Source organism: Ambystoma mexicanum, chromosome 11, assembly GCF_040938575.1.
Source record: "Ambystoma mexicanum isolate Mex_15411 chromosome 11, UKY_AmexF1_1, whole genome shotgun sequence".
Lineage (NCBI taxonomy): Eukaryota > Metazoa > Chordata > Amphibia > Caudata > Ambystomatidae > Ambystoma > Ambystoma mexicanum.
Genome location: NC_090934.1, coordinates 1,250,306,219 through 1,250,323,544, shown reverse-complemented (window position 1 = coordinate 1,250,323,544; position 17,326 = coordinate 1,250,306,219). Strand labels below are relative to the sequence as shown.

Sequence of the window (17,326 nt, the reverse complement as noted above, 5' to 3'; positions counted from 1 at the left end):
GCCTGGTCTGACCAGGTGCCGTAACTCGTAATGTTGCGGCAAAGCCAGCCACTCCAGAAGTAAAAGAGCCACATGGTGCTGGCCACAGCCCAGGAGCATGCATTACAAAAAAACAATAATAATATGTTTTTTATTTTTATTTTGCTTACTTTTTTAGAGGTCGCAAGGGAGACCACAGAGGTCACAAGAGAGACCTTAGAGGTCGCAGTTGCGACCTCTGGCAACCCCTAAATGACATCTGTGATCTCTACCTTCTTTAACTTTCAGTGTTATGCGGATGACACTCAGCTCTCCTTCAGGCTCCCCTCAGCCGCCTCTCCTCTCTCGCTCATTCCTGACTGTCTATCCGGGATTCAGGATTGGTGAGCCTCCAACGATCTCTGCCTTAATGCCAGCTAGTAAGACAGAGATCCTTCTCATTGGGACCCCGGCTCCTGCTTTCCCTCTCTCACTCTGGTCGCCCTCCTTGGGCCCACTTCCTTTGCCTTTCTGTGAGGCAAAAACTTTGGTGCCATCTTCGACTCCACTCTCTCCTTCTCTCCTCACATCTCCGACCTCGCCAAGAAGTCCCCAAGAAGTCCCACTGCCAGCTGCACCTCCTGAAAGGTACTCTTCCCTTTCTCACCTTCACCCAGGTACTTGGCCTCAAGCCCCGGGACTGTATCTCTCCAGCTCTGAAATCACTCCACTGGCTCCCGGTGGCTGCAAGGATCAAGTTCAAGACCCTTTGCATTGTCCATAAGGCTTTTGGGGCCGGGGCCCACACTACATCCAACTCTTTTTTCCAAAATACCTTCCTTCTCGAGCACTTTGCTCAGCTACCTCCAACTTTCTAAGAGTCAGACACTTTTCTACGGAGTGAGTGGAGGGTAGATCTCTCTCCTCTGTAGTTGCCTCCCTCTGGAATGGCCTCCCTGTCCCTCTCAAATTTGAGCCAGACCACCTGAAGTTCTGGAAACAGCTCAAAATGTTCCTCTTCTCCTCTGCTTTCTCTCTCTCCCTCCCCTGCTGACCTACCTGACACCTGTCTGCTGCACTAACTGGTTTGCTTGTCCACCCTCAGAGTCTCGCTGGGTACCAGGCAATTTCTTGATCAGTCACCCCTTCACTGCCTCCGGGCCTACCACGCACTTAGGGGCTGTGGCTGTAACCTGTACAGTCCCGTGCTTCCTTGCACTTACCCAGAGACGCAGTGCCCTAGCTGCACTTACTCAGAGCAATGCTGCCCTGTTTCCCCTTTCCCTCTCCATGGCACTTTCCCCCACCCTCCTTCCGCTTGCACTTCTCGTTGTCGCACTTGCACGATCTGAATGACACAAGGCCTATTAAGATCGTTGGTTTTGTCCTCCTCTGTCTTCCCTCCCTTGTCTTGCCGCGCCTAGAAACACTTGTGTGTAGGCGCATAATAAATGACTTATGATATCATATCAGGAGCCAACTAAACCTTTTGACCTTTATGCTATCTCACTGTAGCAGGATATGATAAACCCTTCAACCATATGTATAATACCTAGTTTACAGTTTAAAGACTTCTAACATCTCAGATTTGAGTTCACCGTTGTCTCCTCATGCCTTCCCCTACCTCCCACCACCTCCTGTCTCCCAAGCATTCATCTATACACGCCCAACTCTTGTTGCGGACACATCTGCCAGCTGGCTTGGCAACCCCAGATGTCTCCCTGACACAGGGGGTGTCTTTTACCTGACTAATCTAGTGAAAGCCTCCATACTTCAAGGGACCATTACGCAACCACACACTAACTGGTCCATTAGAATCATGCATCGATTGGTTCAGAAATTGCTGTCACTGTAAAACCTTCTCCTAAAAAGAGCTTTGCATCCCCGGTACTTTCTCACACGCTTGTCTGACACTAAGCTATAGTTAAGAAACTTGTATTGCCCCAGGCACCTGACACAAATAGACTTCTGAGATTGCCTGATAGGCGTGTGACTGATTCCCTGCCTGCAGAAGTGTCTTAAGGGATGAGTTGTTCGTTTTTTGAATATGATGGTTCGGTGTTTGAGGCAGCCCTAGGCAGCGTCTCATACATTCTTCACATTACTTGTATGTCTACAATAGGTCCTTTGCCTCATTTCCAAGCAGTGAAGTCGCCTTGGGGCAGGCTTGTTGTTTGACCGTTACCAGACTTCAGAAGAACGTTTATACAATGCCTGCAGTCGGTTGCCAGCCTTGGCAAGAGGCCGGTTCTGCAAGGTGGATTCCGGGCGGATGCTTTCTGTGTGAGCAGAAGGCGTACAGTGCATTCCAAAAAGATAAACAGCAACTGCAGGTCAATGTTTATCTCTCTTCGCAATATATATGTCACTGCTTGGTGTGTATGTCGCTCCTCAGGGGATATGTCCCTGCTGGAGGACTCGGTCTCTCCTGCTGGTATTTCTTTCTTTTTCAGATTAGATGTTACAGGCCACTGTCTATATTCCCCCCTCAGAATATCACTCTCTGCTTTGTATATATGTGCCCCCCACCTTGTGGATACATCCCTGTTTTGAGTACATGTCCCTTCTCAGTGTAGCTGCATTGTTTCAATGAGTGTAGCACTCTTTCGTGTATGTCTCCTTGTTTTGTGTACATGTAATTCCTAAGTGTGAATGAGGAGTTGTATATCTGTGAGGAGAGTCTGAAAGTTAAGCACTTGACTCAGACACGGGGCCAAACTGCACTTTGCAAGTTCGAATACTGCAGCAGTGCTGACTCAACGCTTCATCCCTCCAAAGTATAAAACCATGAAGTGCCCCTCGAATCAGCAGGGGATACAGAACCTTTTACAAAACCTAGATTTGGGCCTGACCGACATGTCAATGTGGGCTAGGTTTGTGGCGGGTTTGGGGCAGCTTCCTGCACTGTGAAGGTAGTCGAGGTGGCCAATGTTACATGCATAACATACTTTAACATGCATCAATTGCTGCATATTTTCTCAAAAATGCCCCCCAAGTACTAGTCAAAGGGAGCAGAATATTTGCCCGGTTCAAAGTGAATTTGTACTGCTGAGACCAACCCTCATTCATGGAACTGTGCAAAGTGTATTTGTGTAGTGCAAAGAGTCAGTGCAAAATCAGTACAACGGGCCTCATTACAACTTTGGAGGTAGCCATGGTGCTATTAGCACCATGGCTGCCTCCAAAATCGTGTCTGGGTCCGGGTTCCCTAAATGGGGAAATACCGGGCCATTCCGACTTTGGAAGGCCCGGTATTTCCTCCTTCAGGGAACCTGGGCCCGGTCCTTCCCCATTCCCATTCGAGCCCCCATAGGGCTCAATGGGAATGGGAGGGAGCTAACAACGGGCCCGTCAATAACTGGCCCGTCAATTACAGGACCGTTGTTAGCTCCCTGGACCCCTCGCGGGACCCGCTATGGACGTCTGGAAAAACCAGTTAAACCCATTCCGCACTAGCCGTAATGAGGCCCAACATCATTGTTGCAGTACACAATGGGGGTCATTCCGAGTTTGGAGGTAGCGCTGGTGCTATTAGCACCATGGCTGCCTCCAAACCCGGGTCCGGGGTCTCTGAATGGGGACTTACCGGGTCATTCCAACCTTGGAGGATCCGGTAAATCCCCATTCAGAAAACCATTCCCCATTGCCATTTGAGCCCCCATAGGGCTCAATGGGAATGGGGAAGGAGCAAATAACAGGCCCGCAAATTGCGGGCCCGTTATTAGCTCCATGGTCCCTTAACGGGTCCCGCTAAGACAGGCTGGTAAAACCAGCTGGTCCTGGTGGGACCCGCTAAGGGACCTCGTAATAGGGCGTAGGGGGTTAACGGCACCGGCATCTTTACCGGTGCCGTTAACCTCCTACCACCAGGGTCGGAATGACCCCCAATGACTTTTCACTGACTTTGCACTTTAAAAATGCACTTTGCACAGTTCCATGAATAAGGGTTTGTGTCAGCAGTGCAAAGTCAGTTTTCAGCAGTGAAAAGTCACTTTGTACCGTGCAAGAAAATCCATGAATCGGGCCCTATTCTTAAAGTGTGGAACGAAGAGGCCTTTGGCTGAGCCTTGGGGGGACTCACACTGGGAGAGGGGTATCAGGGGAGATTTGAAAAGAGTCGGTTAGAGAGGTACGAGGACCCACTTAAGGGCAGTTTTCTGGGCACCGAGGGGAGTCAGTGGGAGAAAAAGAAGGGGATAGTCTTCCATGCCAAATTCAGGAGGGAGGTCGTGGGGGATAAGTACTGAGGAGAGTTTGCCTGATGAGGGTTGGGGGGGAAGTTAGAGATGTGGGTGAGTGCTGTTTGCATGGAGGGTCTATTGTGGAATGGTGAGTGGTGAGGACCATGTAGGTTGCAGCCCAAAGATAGGATATCATCGGGGAAGAAAAAGAAAAGAGGTTTGGAAGTTCTGGTGTAGTGGGCAGGAGAGAGACCAGCCGCCAGTTGGCTGGGATATTGGTCTTGCCAGATTTTTGTTTTCAGGGTTATTAGGACAGGACTCACTGATGGTTCCGTAAGCCAGCATGAGTCTAAAAAGATGGGGCAGGAAAGAGGTGTCTGCTTCTCAGGAGTAGTGGAGGGAAGGGTTGGCGGGGTGGAAGAGGTAGGAGAACAGTAAGTGTCTCTCTGTTTTTAATGATTTTGGTAAAGAAGTAAAGAGCTGCATCATGAGCAGGAAGAGTGAATGAGATGGAGTCGGGAATGGGGGTTAGTACTGCTTGAAGAGTTGAGGTTATTTTGCAAAGGTGGGAGTGCAGAGATCCGTGTTTAAAGAGGAGACAGAGCTATAGTGTAGATGCCACACATATAAAGAGCTCCCATTGGGAGAGCCACAAAAGGACCAGTCGTGGTTAAAATGATAAACATCAGATTTAATAGAATTATGACCTAAAAAGTGATTAAATAGTGTGGTCCACAGTACATACAATTCATAAACATTTAAACATATATCAAACAGTCGTTACGTGATAAGCTAGAATTAGCTAATTGACAGTGTATCAAAAACAGGGATACACTCAACATCAAGAGGTACGCTTTACAGAAAGTGCAACGTACTCTACAGTAATTAGAATCAGTATGTCAAAAAACTTAATAAGTCTGGTGCCAGTACAGAGTATTAGCTCGACATGTTTCAGTTCCTACAGTTATTATGGAACATTCATCAGGAGATATACAGGTGACCACGTAACCAAGACAACATTTAAAAACGAAATGATGACATTTGAAGTATTCGTAGCATCTGCAAAGTAAAGAACAAAAAAAGCGCAAAACATGAGCTTCAAATTAGCCTGCACTATGTAGGGAAAACAACCCGCAAAGCCAAAACTCGTATCATGGAACACCGGAGCTGTCTCAAGAACAGAACTGAAAATGCCCCCATGGTGAAACATTTCAATCTTCTGAAGCATCATCACGAGGATTTCAAATGGACAATATAGTTATCACTTAAAGGATCTAACTATGCCACCCGGGAGAAAAAATTGCTTTATATGGAACAAAAGATGATATATACTCTGCAGAGTGACATCAGGGGTCTTAACGAATCTATTGAATGGTACAACATATAATCGTTTACACTCACTTGATCCCTTACCATCGTTTTTTGTAGACTGTGTGCTACCTAGTGTACTAATTCCTTGTCCGGTCTGAGCCATTCCATGATGGCTGCCATGACTAACCACATTGCTCTACATCTCTTTTCTCTTCCAACATAGTTGTAGGACTACTGTTTTTCCCTGACTACCACTCGCACATCGGTCGGCCAGTCCTGCTTCACTGCTGCCCGCATAACAGACGGCACTCTCCGTACTATCCACACAGCACTATCGCTGGCGGCAGGATTATATCCTGGGGCTGTCGGATTTGGTCACGACTGACACTCTTACTGCCAACTTGAAGGTATTGCCTGTGGGGTAGTTGTTTACTTTTGAGTGTTACTAGCCGCCTTCTGTCTCCTATAAACACACGAGATTAGAGACTATACCTTGAACTACCTCTTTAGGTTCTAGTCACCGACTTCTTCTCAACTTCTGGAATTATATGGGGCACACTGTGGATTATTCGTTTTGTCTCTCAGCACTGGGTTTCTCTCACCCGGACACCTTTTCATATGTTTTTTATGCGATACTAGTTTCGCTATTTGCTAAGCCTAAGCACATATCCTGCTTTTTTAGTGAGCTACTACTCAGCGCTCATTTGGATGTTTTTTCTATATCCTAGGTAGAGACGACCCTCAGTTCTACACCGCCTACTACCTTTCGAGTAGAGAGCACCCACAGGCATCAGTGGAGGTATTTATTTCCCTCTATTTAGATGCCTTGGTTCATGTATTTTGAACTTGCAACAATAATGGCTAATTTGAAGCTCATGTTTTGCGCTTTTTTTGTTCTTTACTTTGCAGATGCTACGAATACTTCAAATGTCATCATTTCGTTTTTAAATGTTGTCTTGGTTACGTGGTCACCTGTATATCTCCTGATGAATGTTCCATAATAACTGTAGGAACTGAAACATGTCGAGCTAATACTCTGTACTGGCACCAGAGTTATTAAGTTTTTTGACATACTGATTCTAATTACTGTAGAGTACGTTGCACTTTCTGTAAAGCGTACCTCTTGATGTTGAGTGTATCCCTGTTTTTGATACACTGTCAATTAGCTAATTCTAGCTTATCACGTAACGACTGTTTGATATATGTTTAAATGTTTATGAATTGTATGTACTGTGGACCACACTATTTAATCACTTTTTAGGTCATAATTCTATTAAATCTGATGTTTATCATTTTAACCACGACTGGTCCTTTTGTGGCTCTCCCAATGGGAGCTCTTTATATGTGTGGTATCTACACTATAGCTCTGTCTCCTCTTTAAACACGGATCTTTGTCCTCCCGGACTTAGACAGAGTATACGTTGCTAACCTATCTTAGTTAAACGTATACCAGGTTTCCTCCCCATTTAAGTTGGGAGTGCAGAGATGCAATGATGTTGGTTTAATTATGGATGTGGCAACGCCCAGAGCACAAGAGAGATTAAGGAGAGATTGGACGTAGTTGGCAAGGAGAGGGAAGCAGCAGGAGCTTTGGTGAAAGTGTATGGTACTTCTCCGTTTTTGGATCAGAGCAGTAATCCCAGGATGGGACGGGGCGAGAAAAACCAAAGGAGCCAACAGTAGTGGTCTTCAAAGGGGTGGTGACTGCTTTACTGAAAGCAGCAAAGCGGGGATGGGTTGGGGTGGTCTGAGAGAAAGAAGAGAGGCCCCTATTTGCCCAAGGCAAGGAGAAAGGGGTCAGATGACAATTTGCATTTGGTGATGTGAATGTAAGAATAGGGGAGGGGCAATAAGATGGCAAAATGCAGGAGGAGGTGATGAGGGAGAGATGGTTTAGTGGAAGGAGCCGAGTTAATCAGGGATGTTAAGAGAACAATCAGGTCAAGGGGGTGTCCACAAGGGTGGGTAGGGAGACTGGGAAGCGAGCCCAGTCATTGGCCCTATAGGAAGTGAGTAGAAGATAATGGTTATTAGATAAGTTGTGAAGGATGATCTCCCCCATTAGCACCAGTGCAGACTCCATGACTCCATGGGAAGGCAGTCGAGTAGCCAGTTGACGTCAGAGAGAAATGCTGCAAGTGCTCGGGGTGATAGACAAGGAGAATTGTGGGAGCGGGAGGTGGGATCAGTTGAATGGCAAAAGGCTCAAAGGATGTGGGAAGGAAGTCAGATGGGAAGAGGGGTGGATACAGGGAGACTTGTTAATGACCAGAGGAGGAAAGAATACAAGGGTTGCAGCATCAGTGTGGGGAGCAGCAGGGGTGGCCATGTCATGAGCGTCATCCATGTTCAGGTGATCCCCAGTATGGTTGGCTGAGAGGAGCCTGAGGCAAAACAGTCAGTGAGGAATGAGGTATTATTGCAGATTGATTGGGCATTGCTTAGACCGGTATTGACAAAAGAATCTAGGTTGGAGGCATATAAAATGAACATATAATGAAGGCAGCGACCAATAACTTACAGTTTAGGTTGGTAGCGATCACTGTTGTGACCTTCCCACAGGCACCAGGGAGGGTTGCACGGGATATCGGGATCACCTGGTGGACAGTGGACAATGGAGCTGCGCTCATGCAGCAGGTGGACTGCAGGGGGCACCCTAGAGAATCCACATCACCGGATTCATACACTATACCCTGGAGGCACCCAGCGGACACCCGCCTCGGCTCTGTGGGCACCCAGGCTAGGCTTTTACACAGGCTGTGGTCGCATGGAGTAACAAAGACCAAAGAACCACGCAGAGTCAGAATTGACTCTGCATGGTTCTTTGGTCGGCGCTGCAGCAGAACCGCAGAACATCCTGGGGCTCTGCTGCAGTGCCCCTCATGTGCCAGCAGAGCCCCTTTTATTGGGGCGAGTCATGACAAGGTCATGACTCGTCTTCTTAAAGGGGCAATGCGCCCACAGTTAAATGGGCGATACACAACACTCCTTAATTATAAAAAAAACATGACAAACATAAAAAAACGACCCTATAACCAGGCCCACAACTACGGTGCATTCCATTCCCCACACCACTCCTGTCACCTACGAAATCACAGCAAACTGTGGTGCATTCCAGTCCGCACACCACTCCTGTTGCCTACGAAATCACAGTAAACTGTGGTGCATTCCAGTCTGAGCACCCACTTGAGGTCCAGTGACCCCTTTTGGAATCAAAATATGTCTGGATCAAACTGTCCTCCCTGCGGAGTTACACTCCGGTCCCTCGGCTTCCGCTGAAGGCACTCGTGGCCACTTGTGCCGCTGCAGGACAGAAATAACACAATCTCATCTTCCTCATCCTCCACATAGTCATATGGCCTCCTGTAGTCCTCTGCCACCTGGACCGTATCTGTCTTGGGAGACTTCCTCCCCGTGGCCTCCTTTGATGCACTCCCTGCTGCTGGCCCGACCATTCTGGTGGGTGTTGGGGCTGGAAGAATGGATCACTTTGCACTCCTAGAGTAGTTTGATTTTATAAAGCAATTTATGTTTTGTAATTTCTATGACTATGTAAAGAATTTTTAGGTGTGGGGGAGAAGAAAAACAGCCCTGGCATATGGGTTGTGACATAAACTAGAACAGAAAGTAGTTCCCAGGTAGGAAACTCCCGTCCTCTGCACACCTTTGATGGCCGCATATAGAAGCCAAACCGTCTAGGATTTTTCTTGGAAATGATTTTACAAAATGTACACAATATTAATTTTCAATAGTTCATACACAGTGTCCAAAATGTGTACAATTCCACCATTAGGTTGTGATTTCATATACAATTTATAAAAAATAGTGTGGCCCAACACAATTTGAGAATGTTCTCTTCTTCAGGGGCTGTAATTCTTTTCAAAATTAGTCTATAGAAAAAGTTAAACATAAATTTCAATTAGAATTGTGTCTAAATATTATTACAATGATTAATTATGGCTTCAGAATGCTGTACATTTGCGTCAATTAATATCACAGAGAAGTGTTAGAAGAATATATTCTGACAATCAATTTTGATGATAATTAGAAGTAGCCCCTATCATAGACCCTGTGGTCTGTACCAAAGCCCTCAGTAACTTAGTCTAATCTGATTCTAAAACAACTCCAAATCAACAATCTGGGGGAATATATTTAGACATTTGTGCATATTTTCACCAGATACAAAATTCTTAGGAACTCCTTGTGGACCCTTGTGTGTGAGTGTTTCAAATACATTTATTTGTTAACTGACTTTATGTTTTCTAGTGAGCAAATTCGTCCTGATGGCAGGTGGTTGTTTCTTTTCTCACTGGGTTGGTATACTTTAGCCAATCCCAGTGTAGATAGGTTGATGCTTTGTTGAAATAACTGTTTGTCTAGTCCTGCCATATAAAAAAGGACAGGGTTACCACAGGGTCCTTTATGAAGAGGTTTGTTCTAAGATAAAGGTGAAAAATGATGTGTTACTGAATCTTACCAATGTGTGCTAAGAAGCCATCTTGCTCCTGAAATATTATAATTATTTGTAAGTTAGATGGTCCAGATCATACCGGATTATGTTCATAATGATCCTTGTTGGTATGTCTACAAAAGTTGTAAGTGAAAGAATACTATTAGGGCATTCTGGTATAATTGGAGTTGCATACACGTTCTGCACTGCTTAGAACATTCTATACCATTAGGAGTATTCAGAAAAGAATCTTAGAATGGATGTTGAAATCATCAGGTAAGTAGTAGAACCAGGGTGTGTTAGATTCATATGTTTAGATCAGGTTGTCTGAAGACTGTACTCAAAGATCTGTGAAAGAATATATGAGGATGTAATTATCCGAAAATAATCTAAATCCTAATGTTGTAAAATTCGAGGTGATAAGGTCTCTAGGATGAAAGGCCTACAAGATGGCTATAAACAAATCTTGAGCTAAATAAGCCTATTGTACTTAATTTTGGTTGTCCTGTCAGCAGGATAAGTCTGCCTGTAGAACCGGATGTGTGAAGGGAGATTAAGATGGCTGCTTAAATCGTGGCGATTTCTAGTGATGAGATCACACTGAAATGTGCATGACGTCATGGTCGTAAACAAGGTTTCGTGTTTTAAAAAAAAATGAATTATTTTTTTATTTGAATTGACGTTGTAAATCCTGGTGACATTATTCATATGTTACAGCCTGTCCCTCTGTATACATAATCTTGGTCAGTTCTTAATAGTCGGAGGGTTGTTCCAGGAAAAAAAATGTGCTTTCTAGTGATGTCATCACGTAAATATGTGCATGATGTCACAAGGTTACGCAGGAGTCCCTGTGTTCATTTATGACTAATAAGCCTGACGTTCAAGCCCGTTTTTGCTGAATTGATGTTGGATATTGACAGTGTTTATCGTGTGTTTATCTATGTTCTTTTGGACAATAGAACCCAGAATGGTATGTCTAGAGTTTGTATGTGTGTGTCTAGGTTTATGCATCTTGAATTATCAACATTTGCTCATTCCCATACATTTGTGGAGTCAAGCGTATGACTCTGTCATGGTAATTACATGTTTAATTACTCGTGTTCATGTTCAATTACTTGTATTTGTAAAACAGGTTTTTGAAGACAAATCTTAATTCACATGAACAAGAGATAAGATGTGCCACATTGGACAACTCACATTTCCATTTTCCTGTTACATTAGTCCAATTGGTTTCAGAGACACATTCTGATTCAAATACATCACAGAGGGATGGAAAAGAGCTTATAATGTCTCACACTTTGTAAAAATATTATTATTGATCTCAATATCGTCTGTCTCCGTCAGTAGTGTTCACATTATTTGTGTCATCAGAGAATTAGATATTTTGGTGTATCATTGGCAGACCACTTTAATTAGTACCCAGTTCTTAGGAAAATTAATTATTATGAATGTTTTTCTAAATATCTTCAAGGTTGGGATGCTGAGATGTTAGGTCTGATCCATTCCGGAGTAAACCAGATGGTTATTAAACCATAATCTGATAGTTCCATTACCCAATGTCTGCTAGTTAAGAAATAAAAAGGGGGAGGTACTTTTCAGTTATGTAGTAATCTGTTTTACTGTAGGGTCAGTACTTTCTTGGAGTAATTTAAAGACATTTTAAGAAATGGGCCTAGATGGTATTCCTCATTCAGCCCATGGGGTGTCATTGCGTCCAGTCTATGAATCCAATAGAGTTCCCTTTGCGATAATCTTTTGTCTAGATCGCCTCCTTTTGGTAAGGGGTGAATGACTACCAATATGACCCACAATAGTTGCGATATATTGTGTCCATTTTCTTTAAAGTGTCTAAACACCAGTGATTTGGTGTTACAGATTCTTATATTGGATTTGTGTTCTATCCACCATTCTTAAACTCTGCAAGTTGCTTTTCCCACATAGTATTTGCCACATGGGCATCAAAGCATGTATACTACATTTTTGCTGTTGCAGGTAGAGAAGACTCTTAATGGTATTTTTTTACCACTGTTTGGGTGCCTGATGTAATCTCCTTTGATAAGGTTTGCACAATATTGACAATTGAGGCATGCATGGGTGCCTTGTTTCTGTTCCTTCAAGGTTCCCTGAGTTTGTTTTTTGTTTTTTTCAGCTTTAATCAGGCTTTCTTTAAAGTTTGCACCCCCTTGTAAGCTAGCATTGGAGGTTCTGGGAATAATGTGTGCAAATTGGGATCAGATTTGATGAGGTCTGTTACGCTCACCTGGCTCCCACAGAGGCATCGGGCCGAGATGACGGACTGGACTGGCCCAGCTAGCTTTGTTTGCTTGGCCCGTAGGAATATTCTTCTGCAAATGGAGAAAGGGAATTAACCACCCGTGGAGTTGAGCGTAAATCACCCCACCCCCTGCTGTTCTCCCCACTGATCACCTTTGATGTCCCCTCTTATAGTCTCACCTGAGGGTTTGAAAAGATGAGCTCTCCATCCTTCATTGAGCGCAGGGGCGTGTAGATAACCAGTTGCTTCACTGTCTCGAAGGAATTGGTGAGTTCCAGAACAATATTGACTCCGAAATTCCCGGCAAGACGCCGTAAGTATGTAGTTCGTAAGAGTTCAAATGCCTGACTTTCACTCTTGTCCGATTCCTTGCAGGTTGTAGCTTGACCCTAGTGAAGAGTTCCTTGTGGCAACCGATAATATTCTGGTAAGGATTTGTATTATCCAACACAGTTCGATAAAATAATGTCAATATGTAACCTGTTGCTTTCTCCCTTATTCAGGTGCTGAGAGAAAGTATGAAGTCTCGGGGAATAATGCCTCCGGCGGTAAAATCAGGTAAGTCTATTGTGGTGAGGAGGGTTCCCCTTGTTAGTCCCTTTGTTTCACCTTGCTGTCCTTTTGTTTCCCCTTAGGGGCCGGGGTTCGGCGAAGATGCAGTGGAAGCTGCGCCGACCCGTGAAGAGGAATAGTACCCCGGTGGTAAAATCAGGTAAGTCTATGGGAGGTAATTAATATTCCTCTGTGTATTCCCTTGGCTCACCTTGCTGTTCTTGTCTTCTCCTTAGGTGCCGGAGTGCGGCAGGAACATGCAGGAGGATGGGGTGGAATGTGAAGATGCTGCGAAGGCCGGTGAGTTCTGCGCGGCGCTGCAGCAGGCGAGGCGGCGTGCATAAAATAACTTCTTTCTTCCAGCTCGAAGGCGCGCTGGGTCGGGAATTCAGGTAAGGATCAAAGGTATTGCTCTTGTTCTAACCTTTTCTCCTTCTTTCTCCCTTTTTCTAGGAGCTCCAAACTAGAGGCGGGCGTGGCAGAAGACTGGATGCAGACTTGCAGGCACGGTGACCGTTACACTGCTGGATGCAGAATAACGCGAAGCGTGTGCTGCTCTTCGGGCGTGGTTTAAATAGCCTCCAAAGTAGTCCCAGGTAAGTATTCCTCCCCGACCCCACGAGAGTAAAAAAATAGTCCCTAGGTAAAGTAGTCCCTTCCAAGCCTTTTTTGGCTTGGAGCGCTTGCAGCATGGTCTGCATCAGGTGAGTTTGCAGTATGGTCTGCATCAGGTAAGTTTTAATCTATGGCGCCAGGACTGACTCTCCATATGAGCCTGGCGCCATAGGCGCCAGGACTGCACCCAAATAGCCCCTAGCAGGGGTTGTTGGGCTTGCTTGGGATAACTTGAAGCCTGCTTCCGGGGTTGCTGGACTTGGTCTGGGTCCCCCGGGGTAGGCATCATGACAGGCCCCAGTTTTTGTTTGTAATCCTTTTCATTTGAAAATTTTGGCTTGAGAATTTCAAGGTGTGAATTAGTCTTGTATTCCCTTTTCTTGGTTTTTCTTCTAGGAAACTATCTCTTGTCAGAGGTTCTGTGCGTCTGATGACCTTGTGAATGATTTCATCCAGGAAGCCTCTTGATGAAAATCTCTTTTTAATATCTTCATATTCGTCTTGTAAATGTGTTACGTCAGATGTGATTCTCTTCATTCGTAGTAATTGACTGTTGGAAAGGTTGTCCTTCAAATGAGACAGGTGGAAGCTTCTGAAGTGCAATGTATTGTTTGCATCTGTGGGCTTCCTGTAGATGTTGGTACCAAATTGAGTGCCTGTTTTCTCAATGGTCAATAATATGAGGTCAAGAGAACATTTATTAAGAATTTGTTCCCATCATTTCACAAATGATTGATTCTCCTTCACAGGAGGGGGCGTAGGTATACTCATAGACCTCTTGGTACTCTTTTGCTTTTATAATACTGAGCCAAGGTTGATGCATGTAATTTTTGAGAGATTTCACAACAAATTAATTTTTCCAATTTGAAGATTAGTCTCTCTGGATTGTTATCACAAGTCGATTCATTGTCTGTTTCTTTAATAAGACTAAGTATTTGAATAGTTGGGGGCAGATCTATCTCCTCGGCTGGGGCCTCCCTCCGGAACAGGCTCTCTGCCTCTCTAAAACTTGAGCAGAACCACCTCCGGTTCCCGAAGCAACTCAAAACCTTTTTGCTTCTGCTTTCTCTCTTCCTCTCCCCTGCTGATGCACCTGACTGCTCCGTGCACTGGTCACTTGTTCACCCTCTGAACTCAGGCCCAGGCTCCCCATGTCCAGCTGCCCTTGCACTGCCTCCGGGCTCCCTAGAACATAAGGTTCTCTATCTGCAACCCTACCGTCCCTTCTCTGTGCACTTATGAGCCGCCCACTGGCTGCACTTGTGAGTAAACTGCACTTCCCTTTTCACCTCCCCCTTGGCACTTCTTCCCTTCCCTCTTCCCCGCATTTGCATGATCTGAATGATACAAGGTCTAGTAAGATCGTTATTTTTTCCTCCCTTGTTTCCCCCTGCTTGTCTTGTCACACCTAGAAACACTTGTGTACAGGCGTGTTATGAATGCCACATCATATATTATGTCCAGCACACGGCCTGGCACTGGCCGAGAACATGAAAAACATCCATGCAGCCTCTCAACATCAGGACCCCCAGCACACAGGCTGGCACTGGCAGAGAACATGAAACACATCCATGCAGCCTATCAGAATCAGGACACCCAGCACACAGCCTGGCACTGGCAGAGAACATGAAACACATCCACGCAGCCTCTGAGCATCAGGACACCCAGCACACAGCCTGGCACTGGCAGAGAACATGAAACACATCCATGCAGCTACTCAGCATCAGGACATCCAGCACACAGCCTGGCAGTGGCAGAGAACATGAAACACATCCATGCAGCCTATCAGAATCAGGACACCCAGCGCACAGCCTGGCACTGGCAGAGAACATGAAACACATCCATGCAGCTTCTCAGCTTCAGGACATCCAGCACATAGCCTGGCACTGGCAGAGAACATGAACTACATCCATGCAGCCTCTGAGCATCAGGACACTCAGCACACAGCCTGACACTGGCAGAGAACAAGAACATGTCGCGCCTTGAAACACTTGTGTATAGGCGCGTTACAAATGCCATATCATATCATATCATATCATAACTTCATCAATGCAGCCTCTCACAATCAGGACACCCAGCACACAGCCTGGCACTGGCAGAGAACATGAAACACATCCACGCAGCTGCTCGCCATCAAAATATCTTGCACACAGCCCGGCACAGGCAAAGAAAATAAACCTCATCCATGCAGCCTCTCAGCATCAGAACATTGTGAGGGGTCAGAAATGAAAGGCTGACACAAAGTTGTCTTATTTTCAAACCCCAACATTTTAATAATGGAAAAGGGGTTGGGAAAACACCTCTCCAGCCCTATGCTACAGAGGAATTTGCCTACCTAGAAACTAAAAACTAAGGATCTGCCTGTGTCAGGATGTCAATAACTGAAAGGCCATCCTTGTGTCCAGAAACACCCTAAACTGACCCTCACGCTACAAACAAAACAATAAAGGTGCAAGGAAATGTCTTTAGCTTGATGTTGGCAAAAAGTGTTCAAAATCAAAGTTATAATGTCTCTTTGGCTAACTAACAGTTCCTTCGCTTCTCCCACTGGACTCACAAGGTTCTTGTTTAAGTAAGAAGTTCTGAAAACAAATATGTTTCTGCAACTTTTCAGATGCGAAAAAAATTAATTTTGTAGCTTTGCAGATTTCCTGATGTACTCCCCTGCCCGGAATCTTTATATCTTTTTGAAGCTTTGCACACTTCCTGGTGTACTCCCCTACCAGGAATCTATTGTACAATTTCAGTTGCCTGGTTTACTCGCCTGCCAGGACTTCTTATATGCTTTACTGTTCTTTAGTTGTACCACAGTTGCATATACCATGAAATGCTTGGCACCTCTATCTGTGCTAATATTTACTTCAACTCTCCCCCACAATGGCATCTCATATATATACATTCACTTGCGGTATGCCTTTGTACTTTGCCTTGTTTGCATCCAAACGTTCTTCTTATTGGATGTTGATCTTGTACTTTGCCTTGACTGCATTTAAATAAGCTTCAGCCTTTTTTAGCATTAGCAACTATGTACAATTAGCACCCGGCAAGCGACAATCAGATTGTTTCACATGATCAGTTTGGCCCTTGGCAGGTCCTTACCTGGCCGACAAGGCTCCACTCACCACTGTGGTCCTGGGTTCCTTCTGGGAGTGGCCGCTATGGAAAGGGAGAAGAGACTACCTGGTGTCCCTTCTCTCCTTTCCATGGTGGCCATTTTCTTTGTTTTTATTTTTTTTCCCTTTTCAATGGCCACCATGGAAAGGGAGAAGGGACTCTGTGTAGTCCCCTCTGCCCATTACGTGGCAGCTATTTATTTTATTTTATTTTTTTCAGTTGCAACATGCAGATGGCGTCTCGCAACTGAAAGACTATTAGTACTCTGGTCTTGTGGGCTAGAGTACTAATAGCAATAAGCCCCTCGCTGAGGGGGGGCATTAATGCCCCTGGGCCTTTGTTAAGGCTCTCACTTCGCTCAGGCCTGTAACTATGGGCCCTGGGGCATTACCTTACGCAGTAATGTCCCCCACTGCTCAAGGCTTATTGCTTAATTCAAACAGTCGCTGGCATGCTTGACGGAATGCTCCGGGGTCCCCCGCTGCTTTGGCCTGACTCACCGGTTCTTCTTTGCCTCTCCAATTCTGCTAGCCCCTCCACGGTATAGCTCCTTTGCCGTGTTTACATCTGGGGGGTGCCGACGTTCCTCTTGCTGCTTATGCGGCTCTGCGGTCAACCGCCAGTTCTCCCCTATGGCCTCTTACCGAGCGGCTGTGTTTCCAGGAGCTTCTGTACAGTTCCAGCACAGTTCCAGCTTCTCCATGAGTCTCCTTACTCATTCTCTGCGCCTCTCCCTCTGTTCCGCCAAACCGGACCGGGTAACTTGCATCCAGGATCCCCAGCACAGGGTTTCACATCCTATCCTGCACAGCTCTTTCTTTAAGTGCGGTTTCCATATTTAAATGTCCCACGCGTTACAGGCTTTGGAAA

At 45.4% G+C, this 17,326-nt stretch overlaps 1 long non-coding RNA gene across 1 annotated transcript; it reads left to right on the top strand.

The window, feature by feature from the left end:
* Positions 1-6,074: 6,074 nt before the first annotated feature.
* Positions 6,075-6,748, top strand: LOC138504839 (uncharacterized). The gene is made up of 2 exons (XR_011280004.1): positions 6,075-6,249; positions 6,360-6,748. It is a non-coding gene; the product is annotated as an uncharacterized lncRNA (long non-coding RNA).
* The last annotated feature ends 10,578 nt before the right edge of the window (positions 6,749-17,326 follow it).